This window comes from Euleptes europaea, chromosome 14, assembly GCF_029931775.1.
Source record: "Euleptes europaea isolate rEulEur1 chromosome 14, rEulEur1.hap1, whole genome shotgun sequence".
In the NCBI taxonomy this organism is placed as follows: domain Eukaryota; kingdom Metazoa; phylum Chordata; class Lepidosauria; order Squamata; family Sphaerodactylidae; genus Euleptes; species Euleptes europaea.
The window spans coordinates 14,404,058-14,423,466 of NC_079325.1; the positions used below are offsets into that span (position 1 = coordinate 14,404,058).

Genomic DNA, 19,409 nt, shown 5'->3' on the forward strand with positions numbered 1-19,409 from the left:
TGAGAGAATTCGGAGAGGACTGTGACTAGCCCAAAATCTCCCAGCAGGCTGGGAATCAATCACGGTTCTCCAGATTACAGTCCGCCGCTCATAACCACTACACCACGCTGGCGCTCTATGCAATGTGGATTTGGTTAGGTCTGCTTGTGATTTGAAAGCGTTTTAATGAAAGTCCCAATGTGGACTTGTTTACACTGGGCCTCCTAACTTAGAAGTGAGGTGGGGTGCTAATACTGATGACTAAACCTGCTAATGAAATGCAGCTTTGTGAGAAGGAGGAGGTTTATATATTTTGAAGAGTTTGCCCCAGCAGCTTTGCCTTTTGTTATGCTAATGTAAAACTCTTTTAACAATTGTTCGAGCAAGTGGCACTCATGGAATCAAAGGAAACCTTCCAGGTGGAGTGATCTAACTATTGTGCTGCCTCTTCAGCTGAAGAAACTCTGCAAAAACTGTCCCAGTGAGATGTTTATTTGGTCTCTCTTTCATATGCATGCAACAGTGAAGCCTCCCTAGTCTTCCTTTAGCAGATTGCGACATCCTCTTCTTCTTTCATGATGCCAACTCCTTCATAGCCAGTGTTCAGCTTACTGTTCATTAGAACGCCCCAATTCTTCTTGGGATACACACACGTGATACTACTCCAAAATGTTCTGGGCTAAAAAATACATACAAATACTTTACCCAAGTGTGTTGGTCACTAATTTGGGAGGTGCTGACCAGTACTTTTTGGAGGTTTTGTCCCATTAATGATTAACTGGATTGGTGGAGGGAGAGTACACATTTGCATTTTCCTTTGTTTGGGGTGTATTTTACCTAACCAACAAGCCAGTAAATGACAATGGTGACCCCATTTAGAGTAGGAACTATGCTGTAACGAAAGATGCCAGAAAGTGACAAAACAAGAACCCTTAAATATAGAATATCAAAATATATACTGTTCACACAGTAGCCACCCAGGTGCCTCTAGGAAACCCAACAAGATGACTACAGCATTATCCTGCCCATGTTCCACAGCACCTGATATAATAGGCATGCTCCTGTGATCCTGGAGAGAATAGGTATGCATCATGACCAGTATCCATTTTGACTAGTAGCCATGAATAGCCCTCTTCTCCATGAACATGTCCACTCCCCTCTTAAAGCCTTAAGAACATAAGAAAAGCCATGCTGGATCAGACTAAAGCCCATCAAGTCCAGCGGTCTGTTCACACAGTGGCCAACCAGGTGCCTCTAGGAAGCCCCCAAACAAGATGACTGCAACAGCATTATCCTGCCTGTGTTCCACAGCACTTCATATAATAGGCATCCCTATTATATTATATATCAAGACTAGTTTTTTTAAAAAAACTTAAGGGAGGAAGTGCAAAAGAATATTATACATTAACCTTTGGGGGGAGAATCATTAACAAGTGGAACCTAATGAAGTGGAACCTAATGAAAGCTCTGAATAAAATGCTAAGAAAAATCTGCAGGGCAGACATAAAGAAGCAAAAGAATCCCCCCCCCCTTCATCGCTTCATGGTAATAATAGAAGTGTCGAGGGATGTTCACTGCATTATTGCGCACCTTCAAATATGTCCACCTTGACGTCTGCCAGGCGTTTTGTTCTACAAAGCATACGGTTTAACAGATAAAATGATTTTTGACCTGGAGACCTGAACTGACAACTTTGAAGACAAACAAAGACCAGGATGGTTCTGTCTGTCAGTCCCGTTTCGTCTCTCTGCTGCTTACTGACATTTACGCTCCTGCATCGAGGAAATTCTGCATCAGCGCTCCAGCCCTGTGCCACCACCCTTGGCGGGCTGAGGCTGCATGTGCCATGCACAGGATGGCAAGGCAGCTGTTTGGAAGGAGACTGTGCTGGCTGCCATCCACAGAATGCAGAACAATGCTACATTGCCTCTGTTTTGTTTCTCCTCTGTATGGCTTCCCTGCGTACTGTGTTACACTCTCAGACTTGCACACATGCCCCTCATGTGATCAGAGCTGAACAAGAAGAAGAAGAGTTGGTTTTTATATACCAACTTTCTCTACCACTTAAAGGAGACTCAAACCGGCTTACAATCACCTTCCCTTCCCCTCCCCACAACAGACACCCTGTGAGGTAGGTGGGGCTGAGAAAGCTTTTAATAGAACTGTAACTTGCCCAAGGTCACCCAGCTGGCTTCATGTGGAGGAGTGGGGAAACAAATCCAGTTCACCAGATTAGCACCCACCGCTCAGGTGGAGGAGTGGGGAATCAAACTCGGTTCTCCAGATCAGAGTCCACCACTCCAAACCACCGCTCTTAACCACTACACCACACAAGAAGATCTGTCACACACACCTAGGTTATGGGCCATTTGATTGATCATAATTTTACTTAAAAGAGGCCCAGTGGCCCCTTAAAGACTAACAAAACAGATTCTAGCAAAAGGTTTTGTGCATGAGAGCTTATCAGACAATGATTTACAAAGGTTATGTTGGAATAAATTTTGTTAGTCTTTAAGTAGGGTTGCCAGGTCCCCCCTGGACTCCAGCAGGCGATTGGGGAGGGGTAGGCTTACCAGCTCCAGATTGGGTAACTCCGGGAGATTTGGGGATGGAGCCTGGGAAGGACAGGGGCCTTAGTGGGGTACAGTGCCATACAGTCCACCCTTCAAAGCATCCATTTTCTCCAGAGGTTCCCCAGGTCCCAACTGGAGTCTGGCATCCCTGTCTTTAAGGTGCCACTGGACCTCAGTTGACAAAATGCCTGGTGCACTAAAAATAATCCAATTAGATATGGCTATTTTAGATTTTCATGCTCTGACCTGGATAGCCCAGACTAGCGTGATCTCATTGGATCTCAGAAGCTGAGCAGGGTCGGCCTTGGTCAGTATTTGGAAGGGAGACCACAAAGGAATACCAGGGCCGTGTTGTGGAGGCAGGCAATGGCAAACTGTTTCATCACCTGCCTTGAAAACCCCATAAGTTGCCATAAGTCATCTGGCAAAAAAAAAAAAAAAAGATTTCTATACTCTTTACTATTGCGTAGGTTAGTGTAACTGGATAACTATGGGTTGGGTCCCACCTAAATTTCTATGGGAGCAAGGAGAAGGGATGGTTTTTGTCAATCCCTCCTCCCACAGCAGTCCAAACTGCCCTCAAATACTGCTTCTGGGGGATGAGGGAGCCCCAGGAATAGCTTGGGGGTGGGTGGAGATCTCCCACAGAAGGGGGAGGATAAGGGTTGCCAACCTCCAGGTATTTCAGAGAACAAGATACCTATGCTGAAAAAGACTATAAGTTAAAGAACAACAGCATGTGGCTCCAAAATAGGTAATTTATAATAGATTCACATTCAAACAGACTCGGTACTCAGACCTAAATTCAAAATCATATGCAATACAACTGACCTCCAGCCTACAGAGATCAGTTCACCTGGAGAAAATGGCTGCTTTGGCAATTGGACTCTATGGCATGGAAGTCTCTCCCCTCCCCAAACCCCACTCTCCTCAGTCTCCACCTCAAAAACCTCTCGCCAGTGGCAAAGAGGGACTGACAACCCTAGGGAGGATCTGCAAAAAATTCCTGCCCTGCCCCTCTTTGCACCCATGGAGTTCTAGGCAGGATCCAAGCCTATAAGTCTAGTTAAAACTAACTTTATTCCATCATAGGCATTTGTGGACTAGATTCCAATTGGTCTTTTGCATGTGGTTGGTCCTTACTCGTCAGACATTTGTATAACTACATCTAAATAGCTGGATTCATAATCAATGTTGTCTGCCATCAAATAAAATTACATGAAATAAAATTACACGAAACACTCTGAAATGCATTTTAATTTTTTTTAAAAAAGAATCTGCATGGCTGTAACTGCTGCCTCGCTTACAGAGGTGCACATTTTGTTTGATTGCTTTTCCCAGTTAGTGACATTTTCTCATCTGGTGTTGGTACATAAGTTTCCAGGACATGTTACCCGCCCCGCCCCATGTCTGGCTGATGTGTAGCTTATTGCTTGTCAAAGAATAAGCCTATATTTTGCCCTTTGAGATGTGTGTTAAGGACAGGCGTTGTCAATAGTCTGAAGCAGCGGGTGATGTGTTCCCCTCCCCCCAGTATTGCCTTCCCGAATAAATTTCTCCCACCCAGATGTCCATCTGTCATTATCCTTCTGATATGCACCAATCTCGGTATGAAAGACAAGTTCACTGGCTGAACAGATGACAGCTTAAGGGGGGGAGGGAGTTGAGGGAATTATTGCTTTTTCTCACAACCCCATCTCCCTTTCAACCAGGCAAACGGCGTTTTATTTAAATGTGCATAAAGCTGTTGGCATCGGAGAGCTGAAGCTTCGCTAAGAACTTTTAAGCAAACGTTATTAGATGTGACCTCTTATTTATGGAAGACTTTGCATCAGAAAAATCTGTTACTGCGCGATTGCTCGAGCAAAAGACCCATTTTGCCAGCCCGTAATATCCTTCCTGGCCATTTGTCTGATTAGACCTTAGGGTGACAGCGGTAAGTATCCCAAAGCTCATCTTAACCAAACAGCACAAAATCAAATAATGAGTTGCTGGCTGAGCATGTGTGTAGAAGAAGATGGAATGGCCATAAAAAGGCAGGCCTTTTTTAAAACTTCAAGTGTTGTCTTAAACCATTGCAGTTATGCAGCTATTGAAGTGTGAAATTTCTCATCTGGTGGGTAATGTCCACTTGATAGCAACATCCTGACATATTTTACCTGCCAGGTGGCACCATTCAGTAAGAATTAGGTTTGCAGATTGGAAGACAAAAAGGTACTCTCTATTTTCACGTTCGTTGCATATTCCAGAACCTTCTCTGATATATGCTAAGGGTATGTTAGCCTTGGGGAGGGGCCATGGCTCAGTGGTAGAGCATCTGCATGGCATGCAGAAGGTCCCAGGTTCCATCCCCGGCATCTCCAGTTAAAGGGATTAGGCAAGTAGGTAATGTGAAAGACCCCTGCCTGAGACCCTGGAGAGTCACTGCCAGTCTGAGTAGACAATACTGACTTAGATGGACCAAGGGTCAGATTCAATGTAAGGCAGCTTCAAGTGTTCATGTTCTTTGTGCGTGCCCCCAAAGTCCCTGCTCGGAAAGAAGGGTAGTCCCCCCTCCACCTTCTCTCTTCCTACACCAGAGGCCTCAAGTTGGGCATCTGCAGAACTTTATGACTCCCAGGACCATGCCTACTGCCCACTGAAAATACTTGTTCTTTAAAATTTTAAGGGTGCATGCACCACCAAACAGCTGAATGCTGGGATACACTTTTAGTTCCTCCCCCTTCTTCTTTCCTTTCCACTCCAGCTGCCTCGGGGGGTTGGGGGGGCAAAAATAATGGTCTTGAAATTCCAGAATCTGAAAGAGTACCCCAAAACAGAACCCCAAATGGTAAAACATTTCTGAAAATTTGGTATAATGGAAAGCATGTGTGTGTGTTAAGTGCCGTCAAGTCGCTTCTGATTCATGGCGACCCTATGAATCAGTGTCCTCCAAAACACCCTGTCCTTAACAGCCCAGATCTTGCAAACTGAAGGCCATGGCTTCCTTTATAGAGTCAATCCACCTCTTGTTGGGTCTTCCTCTTTTCCTGCTCCCTTCAACTTTTCCTAACATGATTGTCTTTTCCAGGGGCTCTTGTCTTCTCAAAATGTGACCAAAGTATAGTAGCCTCAGTTTAGTCATTTTTAGATTCTAGGCTTGATTTGCTGTATAACCCACTGATTTGTTTCTTTGGCAGTCCACGGTATCCGTAACACTCTCCTCCAACACCCCATTTCAAAGGAATCTACTCTCTTCCTATCAGCTTTCGAAAAACATGCCCTTCCCCAAATCCTGAAATGAAATTACTCTGAACATTTTTAAGTGTACACCCCTAAGTCATGCCCTGCTTGTATGCTTTCTCTGGACATCTGGATAGACAGTGATGGAAACCCAATGCTGCAATAGCTAGATGCTTGGTGTGGTTTGGTCCTGCTCTTAACTAGATATTCTCAAGCCCCTGTGAATTCTGCTCACGTACTGCTCGACCAGCATGAGAAGGGAGCCAACTGTTTAGCAGGCAGATCAGGTTGCTCAAGTGCAAGTAGAGCATGTTTTCCAGGTTCCTTTCCATGCATGCAGACAGTCATAAAGAGTCCACATTACCACCACCACCCCGTCACTGCTTCACTACACTCTACGGCCAGGGGTTTAAATTAAGAATTAAAAGTGGTGTTGGAGGAGAGTGTTATGGATACCGTGGACTGCCAAAAAACCAAATCAGTGGGTTATAGATCAAATCAAGCCTGGACTGACCCTAGAAGCTAAAATGGCTAAACTGAGGCTATCATATTTTGATCACATCATGAGACAACAAGAATCACTGGAAAAGACAGTCATGCTAGGAAAAGTTGAGGGCAGCAGGAAGAGAGGAAGACCCAACAAGAGATGGATGGACTCAATAAAGGAAGCCACAGCCCTCAATTTGCAAGATCTGGGCTGTCAAAGATAGGACATTTTGGAGAACTTTCATTCACAGGGTCGCCATGAGTCAGAGGTGACTAGACGACACTTAACACACACACACACACACACACACACAATTTATTTTTAATTATTTGGGGTTCATCTGAGTCTGACGCCCACCGACATCAGTAACAACCTGGATGTGTCGCAGTTTGTGCAAAGGCATTCTTGTGGAGTCCCGTGGGTAGTCTCCAGGTGGGACCTGGGGATCCCCCGGAATTATAGCTCATCTCCAGACTGCAGAGGTCAGTTCCCCTGGAGGATGCTTTGGAGGGTGGACTCTGTGGCATTGTACACCAGTGAGGTCCTTGACCTCCCCAGGATCCATCCCCATTCCCCAAATCTCCAGGAGTTTTCCAACCTGGAGCTGGCAACCCTACCCCCCCTACCCCCACCTGTGGCCCGTGAGGACATGGCAACCCAACCCATTGGAGATGTAGTTTTGAACCACCCCAACATCATTTATTGATTTCACCTACTCTGCAGGTGCAGAAATAACTACAAGGCAGAAGGGAATGAAACTCCACTCTCACATCTACTGTGCTGCCCCAAAGCTACCCGTTGCGTTGCTTGTGTCAGATGGGTGAAGGCAAGATCTGATGCAGTTGTGTAGGATTGCCAGGTCCTTCTTTGCCACCAATGGGAGATTTTTGGGGTGGAGCCTGAGGAGGGCAGGATTTGGGGAGGGACTTCAGTGACATAGAGTCCAATGGCCAAAGTGGCCATTTTTTCCAGGGGAACGGATCTCAGTCAGCTGGAGACCAGTTGTAACAGCAGGAGATCTCCAGCTAGTACCTGTAGGTTATTTACTCCTTATATCAATCAACATATTCAGGCATTAACCGCATGCTCAAACTTATCTGAATCCCACACAAAATACACAACTACACAATTATACATAAGCTTGACTTAGCTACATCGCACTAGACCAAATCAGCATACAGCCATCAATTCAGATTGTGTAGTTGTGTATTGTGTGTATTTTGTGTGGGATTTAGATAGGTTTAGGCATGCGGTTAATGCCTGAATATATTGATTGATATAAGGAGTAAATAAGTTATGTGGTAATACTAATAATTTGTTGAGAATTTGTATTGGTTGAACTTTGCATAGGTTACTGAGCCTATGTGCTGATCTTTATTTAGAATTAACCCCATTTGCAGCATGGGTTATTGTTGACAACCTTACACTTGTAGCTGTCCAACTGTGTGTTCACTGCAAAGTTCTTTGCATGCCTTAACAGCAGATGTCACGGATGGAACTGGGGGCTTGAAGCATTCAGTGTGTATACTGAGCCACAGAACTAATTCCCCCTCCCCTTATAGTAGCTGCCAGTTCTACCCAATCAACCAAACCGGTTGCTAAGCATAGAAGCCCTATGAAACCCTATGCATTACTGCTGAGGAAATGGGGAGGGAAGGATTGTCATTGTTCTGAAGGCTCCCCCACCTCCCCGGATCCTTTTTTGACTTTGCCTGGCCTCCTGATTCATTAGCAACCTTGATTATTCAGTGTTTAGGCCTTAATCCTTAATTAAACATGCTACAGACGCTATATCTGGGTTGTGCTGAATGAAAACAGTCTCCTCTTAATAAGTGTGTAACTATGTTCCCTGCATTATTAACTGGAAGTATGTGAGCCTCTAAAAGTTCTTAGCGTGTGTTAATTGCAAAAGGGACTTCGTTGTGTGTGTGTCCCCCTGTAAATGAACAGTAGATAACTGTAAGGCTTGTAGTCAGGTTCCCACCCCCCGATTTTGTTATAATAATGCATTAAACGAAAAGCGTGTTTATAGAGGAGGATGGGGAAAGACTTCACATTGCACCTAGTCTATGTAAGATAATTAGTTCATCTAGGGAATAGTGTATTATACAGCTTATCTTACTGAAAGAAGAATGGTGCTTGGGGCTCTAGGTTTTGCTGCTCTTTTCCTTTCCTGTGAAGCAGTCTTAATATTATAAAATTGGTTAGCTACAGCCTGTTCATCATCTCTTTTCGGTCTTCTTTCAGTGTGGAGCAGCTGGCACCCTAGTAGGGTTGCCAACCTCGAGATGGTGGCTGGAGATCTCGGGCTATTACAGCTGATCTCCAGCCGATAGAGATCTGTTCACCTGTAGGAAATGGCTGATGTGGCAATTGGACTCCAGGGCATTGAAGTCCCTACCCAAACCCCACCCTCCTCAGTCTCCGCCCCCCAAAATCTCCAGGTATTTCCCAACCCAGAGCTAGCAACCCTACTCCCTGGCCAGGGACTAGTGTTCATCCTGCAAGTGTTGGAAGTCAGGTGGAAGCTATTGCTGTTTCTTCCTATCAAAGCCATTTGGAGAGACAGATAGGGTTGCCAGCTCTGGGTTGGGAAATACCTGGAGATTTTGGGGGTGGAGCCTGAGGAGGGCGGGATTTGGAGAGGGGAGGGACTTCCAGCCTGATGAGGACTTCTGGTGAGCTCAAAAGACTGGACAATTTTGTTGGTGTGGTTCGTCCTAATAAAAGGTATTACATGATTCCCCACCCCCCAATATTTAGGCCATGACACCTTTGCTCCCTGCTCAAGGTTATGTGTGCATCAAAAATCAGTAGTAGGAAATAACACTGTGGGGTATGCACTATTGCCCAGTATGAGCTTCTAAATATGAAACGATAACAGTGGATGGCATGGTGATCACCTTCACCAATTGGTCCTTATAGTCACTGACTCACACACACTCTTTGTTACAGGCATATTGAGTTCATGCATTGACACTTGGACCCACCTTACACTGAACCAGGCCCCTTCCTTCCTTGCACAGCCCCAAGACAAACTAAGGTTGCATAAGCCTGTAATCTGAATTTTATAAATGGATGGAGTCATATCTATTTTCTTCACAAGGAGTGGGAGTGGTCTTGACCAGAGATCTCCGGCAATCCTGGAAACAGAACTAACATGGAAGATGGCACAGGTGTTGGGTTGCCAGCTGTGGGTTGGGAAATACCTGGAGATTTTGTGGGTGGAGCTTGAGGAGGGCAGGGTTTGGGGTGGGGAGGAACTTCAGTGAGGTATAATGCCACAGAGTTGCCCTTCCAAAGCGGCCATTTTCCCCAGGTGAACTGATCTCTGTCGCCGGGAGACCAGTTGTAATAGTGGGAGATCTCTGGCTACCAGCTGGAGGTTGGCAACCCTACACAGGTGGTAGAACTCACCTTGGCCATTTTTGTATTGGATCAGAAAGCCAAAATCATCAGAGACTGGAACCCCATTCTAAATCCAACTCAGCACCTCGGTGGTCTTCAAGCCATGCGCCAGAATCCTCAAGTGGGTTGCAAGGCCCCATAAAACCATTATTATTATTATTTTTGGCTGCCTTTTCTCATGCATCAAGAGCATTGGTGCCATGATTCCTCCTCTGAGAAGAGCAGCAGAACAGTGAGGGGAGGTCGGCACTCAGTGGTGCAGGGGATTCCTCTATGACTTTCGCCCTATGGTTTGTTCCTCACTGTGGTGTACACCACCTGTTGTTTGACTTGTGTATCCTGTCTCAATCTCTTTTCATGTGTGCAACCCACAGTCCCGGCCTTGACACAAGTGAGAACATAAAGGTGGCTTTCCCTCTTCTTGTTAAATGGCTGTCACATGACTTCCTGTCACATGCTTGCAGCTCAGTGAGTGCCAGTTCTGGAAAAAATGAAAAACAATTGGGCTACGCTGTTTCCTGCAAGCACAAGTATGGATCCTATCTAATTATGCGATCTTCTAGGCATAGCAAATTGGGGCAGGAAGATGGCGCCATCTGTTTCCACTCTAGCTATGATCTCAAGTTGAGACACACAGCTCTTGTGATGGGAAGATTTTCTCTCTTTCTTAAATGGGGGCAAAATTGAGTGTTCAGTATTCTCAAAGCCGCCTTGCTGTGCCATTAGAAGTAGCAAAAAGCCCCTTTCTTCTTCTTTTTTAAAGCCTATATTCCTTTCAACACGATTTCTCCTTCGTCAGCTTTTCTCCTGCCGAAAGAGAAAAGTGAGTTTGAAAGGAATATTAAATGGAATCCAGGAAGCAAGAGTTGAGCACATGGGGGCATCTCTCCCCATCACCCGTGATGGCTGCGTGTCCCACATTTTGCTCCTTAAGGCGCATCCTTTCTTTTCCTCGGCTTCCGCCTCTTCTTTCAAACTGTCACGTCTTCCCAGAATAATTAGCTCTTTGCAAATGTATTCTTTGACACCCCTCCCCAATTTCCTGAAGTACATTAAAAAACAACAGTGCAGTATGCGTTCCTTCTACCCAGAGCACTCCGCTAGGGGGTTGACATCCCAGAAGGTATATAATCAATACAGTGCCTGATCCCACTGATACACACTCCCATCACTCAGATATTGTTACAAGAAAAAAATTCAAGGAGATCAATGTGTGTTATGTTTTCAAACTCTGACTTTAAAAGAATGCCTGGCATTCTTCTGCTGAAAGGCATCAGTAATGGAATTTGCTATCTTCTTGAGCTTAATTTATTCTCAAGAGAACAGGGCCATTATCTTAAATCTCCCCCCCCCCCAACAGGGTGGGATTGCAGGGGGGACTAACAACTCTCTGAAGTCCATAGCTTTATGAAGAAATCTATCACAGCTCCATTTTAGTGCCCCAGAGAAAGGGTTGCTTGAAGTGTTGGAAGTGAAGTTCTGTCACTGTGTTTTGGTTCCATTCTTTATGGCTGCTCTGCTTTCCCAGTTATCCCTTCTTCCTCTTTGTCGAATGGTGTCATGCCTAGGGTTGCCAGCTCCGGGTTGGGAAATACCTGGAGATTTTGAGGGTGGGGTTTGGAGAGGGGAGGGATTCAATGCCACAGAGGCCAATCGCCAAAGCAGCCATTTTCTTCAGGGGAACTTATCTCTGTCGCCTGAAGATCAGTTGTAGTAGTGGGAGCTATCCAGCCACTACCTGGAGGTTGTCAACCCTATTCATGCCCAAAGGTTTATTAAGGTTGCCAGCTCTGGCTTGGGAAATTCATGGAGATTTGAGTGTGGTCCCTGGAGAAGGCAGAGTTGGGGGAAAGGAGCTTAGTGGAGGTGTGTTGCCATAGAGTCCACCCTCCCCAATGCTGCCATTTCCTTCACTGGAGCTGATCTCTGGAGTCTGGAGATCAGTTATAATTCTGGGAGAAATCCAGGCCCTACCTTGAGCTTGCTAACTCTATGGTCAATGGGTACAACCGCTTGAGAGTTGGTCTACGTCATTGGTTCCCAACCAGGGGTCCATTGACCCCCAGGGGTCCGCGAGAACTAAATTAAGGTCCGCGATACAAAGTTATGAACCCATAATAAATTAATATTTTCAATTAAAAGTTCTCTATTATAAAAATATATATTCAAATGTTATTCTAAGTTTAATGTTTAACTAACAGTCATGATTAAAGTTTATTTTCAAATTCTCAGAATTTTTATTTTGAACCTTGGGGTCCCTGCACCGATCAAAAAAGTCCTAGTGGTCCCTGGTCAAAAAAAGGTTGGGAACCACTGGTCTACGTGAACATCAAGATGCTTGGTCAAAAAGCCCTTGCCTTGAATCGCACCACTTCAAACTCTAGCAAAATTATTTTAAGCTCTGCACTTAGAAAATTAGCATTACAATAAATCCAGAAGGGTAGCCGTGTTAATTGGTTGCAGCAAAATTAAGCAGAAATCCATTGGCACCTTAAAGACTAACAACATTGGTTCTTGCATAAGCTTTTGTGAAACAGAGTTCACTGGGTGCTCTGATTCATGAAAACCTATGCCGGATAACTTCTGTTAGTCGTTAAGGTGCTACTGGATTCCTATTTAATGGGAAACTAGCACGTCATAACAGAAGCACAGGAATAAGAGATGACCCAATTAAGGCACATTCGAACTTCTGGTTGCAAATTCAGAATTGTGTTTGGATATCAGAACTATGTTAAACATAGCAGGGGTTCCTCTGCTCCCAGCCCCTGTTTGCATGGTGGAAGTCCTACCATTGTCTACCAACCTGGTGGCCATGATGAATACTGAATCCACCCACCCACCCCCAATCATACTGCACAGGGACAAGAAACACCTTGGATTTAGTGTTTGTGGTCTGCTTCTTCTTTTTTTGCCTTGAGAATGTGATGGCTTGTCCAGTCTCAGAGGGCTGTGTTAGACTATTGGCAGTTAACGTACAATTTCCCACCTTGTCTTCTGGACTGGGCTTCGTTCAAAACTAGAGCGTGTTCAACATAATAACATCAAACATAACTGGAGAAAGATTCTGCTGTGGCTCTAAAGAGCAGCTCCAGATTTGTGTGTTGTGGTATTAAAGCTGAGCAGTTCAAGGTTGCCACTTCTCAGAAGTCTCCCATCTCTTCTGTGTCAGGGTAGATTACAGTCTCGCAGCATACAATAGAAAAGGGGAAATATTTTCCAACCGAACTGGCTTTCATTGTCCCCGTCACATTTTGGTAGGTGCCATAAGGCACATGATCTTATGAAAAAAACCATTTGCAAGATAAGTAAGAGAAGAAATGTAATCCCTGGGTGGAATGAAGGATGCTTTGAAAAGAATGGGGGATAATCCTTTTTTGTTGTCTGTTACAAATGCACTTTATTTCTGCATTATCTGAGAGCGGGAACGTGTGGCGTGTTCAAGTTGCAGCGTTTTCTCTTCAGTGTGTTTAAACGCAAACGACGGTGTTACTGCCCTGTGAACTCCCTGAGGCTTGATACACCAAGAGGGTTCTTTCATTGATTTCTTCTTTTAAAAATAAAGGCGAAGGTGATTGATAATGCAAGTGGTGACGTATGGAGGAAGGTCAAGGAAACTGTGGAAATGAAGCCCTGTGTTTCTTTCTCAGGGGTGGAGTCTGGGGAGGGCAGAGTTTGGGGAGAGGAGGGGGAGCAGCAGGGATATGATGCCGTAGGGTCCACCCTCCAAAAAGAGCCATTTTCTCCAGGGGAACTGAACTCTGTAGTCTGAAGATGGGTTGTAATTCCGGGAAAACGTTCGGCTCCACCTGGAGGTTGGCAAGCACAGCCCCTTTTGTGTTGGCTTGGCAGCATTTTTGTGCACACAGTTTTGAAAGACCTAATGTACATAGGGTCGCCAACCTCCAGGTATTGGAAGACGATCTCCTGCTATTACATCTGATCTCCAGCCGATAGAAATCAGTTTGCCTGAAGAAAATGGCCACTTTGGCAATTGGACTCTATAGCATTGAAGTCCCTCCCCAAACCTCGCCCTCCTCAGGCTCTACCCCCAAAACCTCCCACCAGTGGCTAAGAGGGGCATGGCAACCCTAGATGTACACCTGTTTGTCAGGTAGGGTTGCCAACCTCCAGGTGGTAGCTGGAGATCTCCCACAATGGGTCATTCCCCCCGTTTTTTGTTTTTATTTATTTTTAGCTGCTTTTTTCCCCTCCGCAATGTCCAGGAAGCCTCGGAGGAAGCAGTGTGGCGGTACTGGTCCCAGCCATTGCCTAACTACCCCCCCTTTCAGGATTTGGCTGCCCGAGAAAGTGAGTCACCCAGTACTACCCAATGAGCTTCATGACTAAGTGGGGATTTGAACCTGGGTTTCTGGGGTCCCAGTCTGACACTCCGGTCATCAGCATCACCCTTTTAAACAAAGCATACTTCCACTAAAGAAGGCACATCCTCTGGGTATGGCTTTCTGCATTTCAGTTATTTGGAAGAAGAAGAGTTGGTTTTTATGTGCCGACTTTCTCTACCACTTAAGGGAGACTCAAACCAGCTTACAATCACCTTCCCCTCCCCACAACAGACACCCTGTGAGGTAGGTGGGGCTGAGAGAGTTCGGAGAGAACTGTGACTGGCCCAAGGTCACCCAACAGGTTTCATGTGGAGAAGTGGGGAAACAAACCAGGTTCACCAGATTAGACTCCGCCGCACATGCGGAGTAGGGAATCGGACCCGGTTCTCCAGATTAGAGTCTGCCACTCTTAACTACTGCTCTTAACCACTACACCATGCTGGAGTATATGTGTGTCCCTTCCTGGCCACACAGACTTTGGTAACAATTTAAACAAAGCATCCACTGATAAATGCTAATGACCGCCAGGGGAAAACATGTGATGTTCCGTTGTATGTCACATAAATTCATTAGTAGCGAGGCTATTGCGCAGAATGCAAAAATGACCTTGCAGTCACCAGCCGCTTGAAATGTTATGACTTAAAAGTTTAAAGGGACTCGCGTTACAATGTAAAACCTAATTAGCACCGCGCCTGCTAATTGCTACATAATGCCGAGGTACTGTATATAAAATACATGCATGATTAATACCGGGCAGCGGGAGTAGGGAGGGAAGGGGGAGTTTGCTAATCCAATGGCAACAGTCATGGTAATTTCCGTGCCGTTGCGGGGCCTGGGAAAATATCTCTGTTTATCTGAACGTTGAACGGCACTTTCTCCTGCAACCTTTTGCCAGTTAGTTTCCCTAGAGCTCGTTCGTGAACACCAGACAACAGCAGAAAATTAGCAGAGTGCTAAAATCCATTGGCAAGTGGAGAATTACCAGGGATGGAAGACAGCGTAATGTCCAGCCCGACAGCATTAAGCTTAGCTCCGTGGCAAGCAGCTTCCCGGTGAAGTTGAGGCTATTACTTTTTTTCTGAGGCATCAGCTGGCAGCCGAGTTGCCGAACCGCAATACCAGGGACTTATTTCAGTGTCATCAACAAGAGTCCCTCGCAATGCCAACTTTCTGCAGGCATCTGTTCTTATTTCTAAGTGTGCCCCGAGAGCCAGCTGGCTCGAAGAACGGGCTGCAGGAATTAGGGAGGAACGCGTGCGGCAGGGCTTTGGAATGTGTTTTGCATTGGATTGTGTTTGGACAAGGTCTCTTGTCCTGAAAACCGATCAGCGGCACCAGCAAATCTGTCTTCCTCTCACCTTGCAGTTGAACCAAAGCATCAAATGTAGACAATGTGCCACAAAAAGTAGGGTTGCCAAGCTCCAGGTTGTGGCTGGAGATCTCCAGGAATTACATCTGATCTCTAGACTACAGAGATCACTTCACCTGGAGAAAATGGCAGCTTTGGGATGTAGATTCGATGGTATTATATCCTGCTGAGATCCCTCCCCTCCCCAAACCCCGCCTTCCCCAGGTTCCACCCCCAAAATTTTCAGAAATTTCCCAACCCAGAGCTGGCAACCATAATGCAAAGTGAATATGGAGTGGAAGCAAGATGTGGGTTAATTGTAGGTTAATTATTAGAGAAAACTGAATCACAAGGACCAGGCCAGAGGTACACGATTCCTATGTTTAAAATAGAGAAGCGAATAACTGTGATAACCAAAAAGGAACAAAACAGGAAGGGAGGACTGAATCTCTAGAACAAGGCCAGAGGCAAACAAATACACCTCTTAAAGTTTACTAGGAAATGAATAATTGTGATAGCTTCCTAGTTCATTAAAGAACAGATTTATTTTGTGTGTGATGGTCTTGTGGTTTGCCGGACTTAAATCAAACTGACCATATGCATTTCTGCCTACAGGCCTTCATCAGTGGTCAAATAAAAACACATACAATGCACACACAAGTAATATACAAATGTATGACCATTTATAAAAAGATAACTTTATACAAGCCCAGGCATGTGTATGGGATGTATATAAAAAAATTCCATTTAGAACTCCTTCTAGGTAAGGGGTGTCGAACTCAATTGTTACAAGGGCCGGATATGACATAAATGTCACTTGGTTGAGCCGGGCCATGCCTCGCCAGCCCAGATCGAGATTTGGGGGGGGGGGGGCTTCCTCAGCTGGCTGACGGGCCGGATAAGAGCTCTCACGTGGCCGGATCCGGCCCTCGGGCCTTATGTTTGACACTTCTGCTCTAGGCAGAATACCTGTAAGTTGTTCTACACTGGGCCGTATTGGTCTCTCATACAAAGTGTACATGCAAGTATCAGCCTGGTAAAGCAGTGATTCTGTTTGCCCCTATCCCTGTTGTAGGCAATGGGATGAACTGTCTAGAAATTTTGCAAAATTGTTTTCAATGGAGGTGTTCTACTAGGCAGACTGTGTGTACGGGGTGGTTTGCCACTGCCTTCCTGTACAAGGTGTTTAATGAACACATGCTGAGGCTGGTCTGCAGTCCTGTTATACATATCATGCTCTACCCAGTGAAGACTAATAGATGTGTTTGGAGGGGATTGATGAGTGAATGGCATGAACATCTGTTAAAGCTTCTAGACGACCTTTCTGTCCAACCAGTATAGAATTCAGGCAGTTTACATATATCAAAAGTCAGCATCCATAACAACAACAAAAATCTGCACAATAAAAATAACAATTTAAAATTCTGCAGCACAAAGCCAAGAACCACACAGAGGGCCAGCAATTGGACTCTATGGCATTGAAATCCCTACCCTGCCAAACCCTCCCCTGCCTTCCCCAGGCTCCGACCCCAAAACCTCCGGTGGTGAAGAGGGACCTGGCAACACTATCTGCTTTCCAGTCACAAAGGAGGGGAATTCTTGAATGGACTGTTCGCGAGCGACCTGAGTGTTAATTTTCAAGTATTCAAACAGTACAGTACATTGCAATCAGCAGTATTTCCTGCATGCATGTTCTTGTGTGTGTTTAAAGTGCTGTCAAGTCACAGCCAATTTATGGCGAGCCCAGCAAGGGGTTTTCGAGGCAAGTGAGATACAGAGGGGGTTTGCCATTGCCTTCCTCTGCAGAGTTGACCTTGGTCGGGAGGGGCAGGATATACATTTAAACAATACAAAATAAGTAAGAGTCTTACCTGGTGGTCTCCCTTCCCGTTCCCGACCCTGAATCTTTCCAAACTCAGAAGTGACTCTACACTTTTAATGAAACGAAATAATAAATTCGTAGTCTTGTGGTGCTGTAAGGAGATGGGGAGGGGAAAGAAAAGGGGACACGAGGGGTGGGAACTGAAAGCTGTTGTTGTTTTTTAGCATTATCAGTGATTTGCACTGGGCAGCAGAAGAAGCGTATGGACTCTAAGTAGAAGCCAAGGAAAAACAGAATGGAGCAGAATTGAAGCAAATGATAAAAAAGAAGAAGAATTGGCATAATCAAAGACCAAAGTGCTCCATCAGAATCCACAACTGTACAAGCTATAAATGTTTAGGGTTGCCAGCCTCCAGGGACTAGCTGGAGATCTCCTGCTATTACAACTGATCTCCAGCCGATAGAGATCAGTTCACCTGGAGAAAAGGTCCGCTTTGGCAATTGGACTCTAGGGCATTGAAGTCCCTCCTCTCCTCAAACCCTTCCCACCTTAGGCTCCACCCCAAAACCCTCCCGCCAGTTGCAGAGAGGGACCTGGCAACCCTATAAATATTGCAGGAGGCAACTTTCAAATGCATTTGCTTTGGGTGTCCTGCTTCTTTCCAACATCTCTTGTCTCTTTCAATAACCAGAGTCTGATTGAAAAAACCTGAAGTGCTGATAATTAAAATTAAGATCTTTGTTCTATGGCACCTCAAGCTGTAGGAAGTCATTATCAGAGTCAAACAGGAATATTTTTGATATTCCAGATTGGGTTTTTTTGATAGCTCAAGTGAAGTGACAGCATCGGCATGGATGGCAAACCAAGCTTATTTTAGAACTGCTCTTTACAACATGTGGTATCGAGGGGAATCTTCTTAGATGTTTCCACAGTGGCTTCGAAACACGTGCCGTGTTCAATGTGGAAACTAGATACTGAATTAATGAAGGTAGCTTCAAAGTTTCCTCCTCCCTTCCCCAAGCCGGAGATCTGAAGGCGATTGCGAAGTGGGTGACAAGCCTTTGAAAATTATGCAGAGCAAACAATAAACCTCATTAAATAAAAGTCAGCAAAATCAGCTCGGAAATCCAATCGAGGAGAGGCACTGGAGGAGAAAGGTGGGGAAGTTTGACTAGTTGGGTACTTTCCTAGTGCTTTCTTGGAGAAGAAGAGTTGACAGAGAGGTGCTTGTGTCACAGTCGACATTGGCATGGGGAGGGGCTGTGGCTCAATGGTAGAGCATCTGCTTTGCATGCAGAAGGTCCCAGGTTCAATCCCTGGCATCTCCAGTTAAAGGGACTAGAGGATGTGCAAGACCTCTGCCTGAGACCCTGGAGAGCTGCTGCTGGTCAGAGTAGACAATACTGACTTTGATGGACCAAGGGTCTGATTCAGTATAAGGCAGCTTCACGTGTTGATGTGCCCTCCTTCAACTGCGTTATTACTGTTATGCTGTGGGGCTGTGGCTCAGTGGTAGAGCATCTGCTTGGCATGCAGAAGGTCCCAAGTCCAATCCCCGGCATCTCCAGTTAAAGAGACTAGGCAAGTAGGGGATGTGAAAGACCTCTGCCTGAGATCCTGGAGTGCCGCTGCTGGTCTGAGTAGACAATACTGACTTTGATGGACCCAGGGTCTGATTCAGTATCAGGCAGCTTCATGTGATCTCAATTTTCATAGAAACTAGGAGGTCAGCAGCATTTGCTTGGGACCGTTTCTGTTGCTTGCAATAAGGATGCTAGCTTCCGGGCAGGACCTGGGGATCCCCCGGAATTACAGTTCATCTGCAGACTATAAGGTTCAGTTCCCCTGGAGAACATGGCTGCTTTGGAGGGTGGACTCTGTGGCATTGTACCCCACTGAGGTCCCTGTCCTCCCCAGGCTCCTTCTCCAAATCTCTGGGAGTTTTCCAACATGGGTCAGGGAACCCAAAAATTCAGACCCTACTCCAGCCTTCTTTTGCCAAAATTAGCAAGTGAAGCCTCCAGGAGGGGTACAAGCAAAAAGGCAATGACCATTTCTTGGCATTTAGGATGGTGCAATACACCATCTGGCTCAGAGATTATGGTAATCATTACTGTAACTGTTGATTGACTTCTCTTCCACATCCTGATGTAAGACAGTTCAGAAGAAGAGGAGCTTATATAGGGGATACTGACTTCCAGATGGGGCCTGGAGACCCGCCAAAAT

The 19,409-nt window shown here is 45.5% G+C and overlaps 1 non-coding gene across 1 annotated transcript; it reads left to right on the top strand.

Annotated features, from left to right (window-relative positions):
* Positions 1-18,439: 18,439 nt before the first annotated feature.
* TRNAA-UGC (transfer RNA alanine (anticodon UGC)) lies at positions 18,440-18,511 on the top strand. Its single transcript has one exon. It is a non-coding gene; the product is annotated as a tRNA-Ala (tRNA).
* Positions 18,512-19,409: the final 898 nt, after the last annotated feature.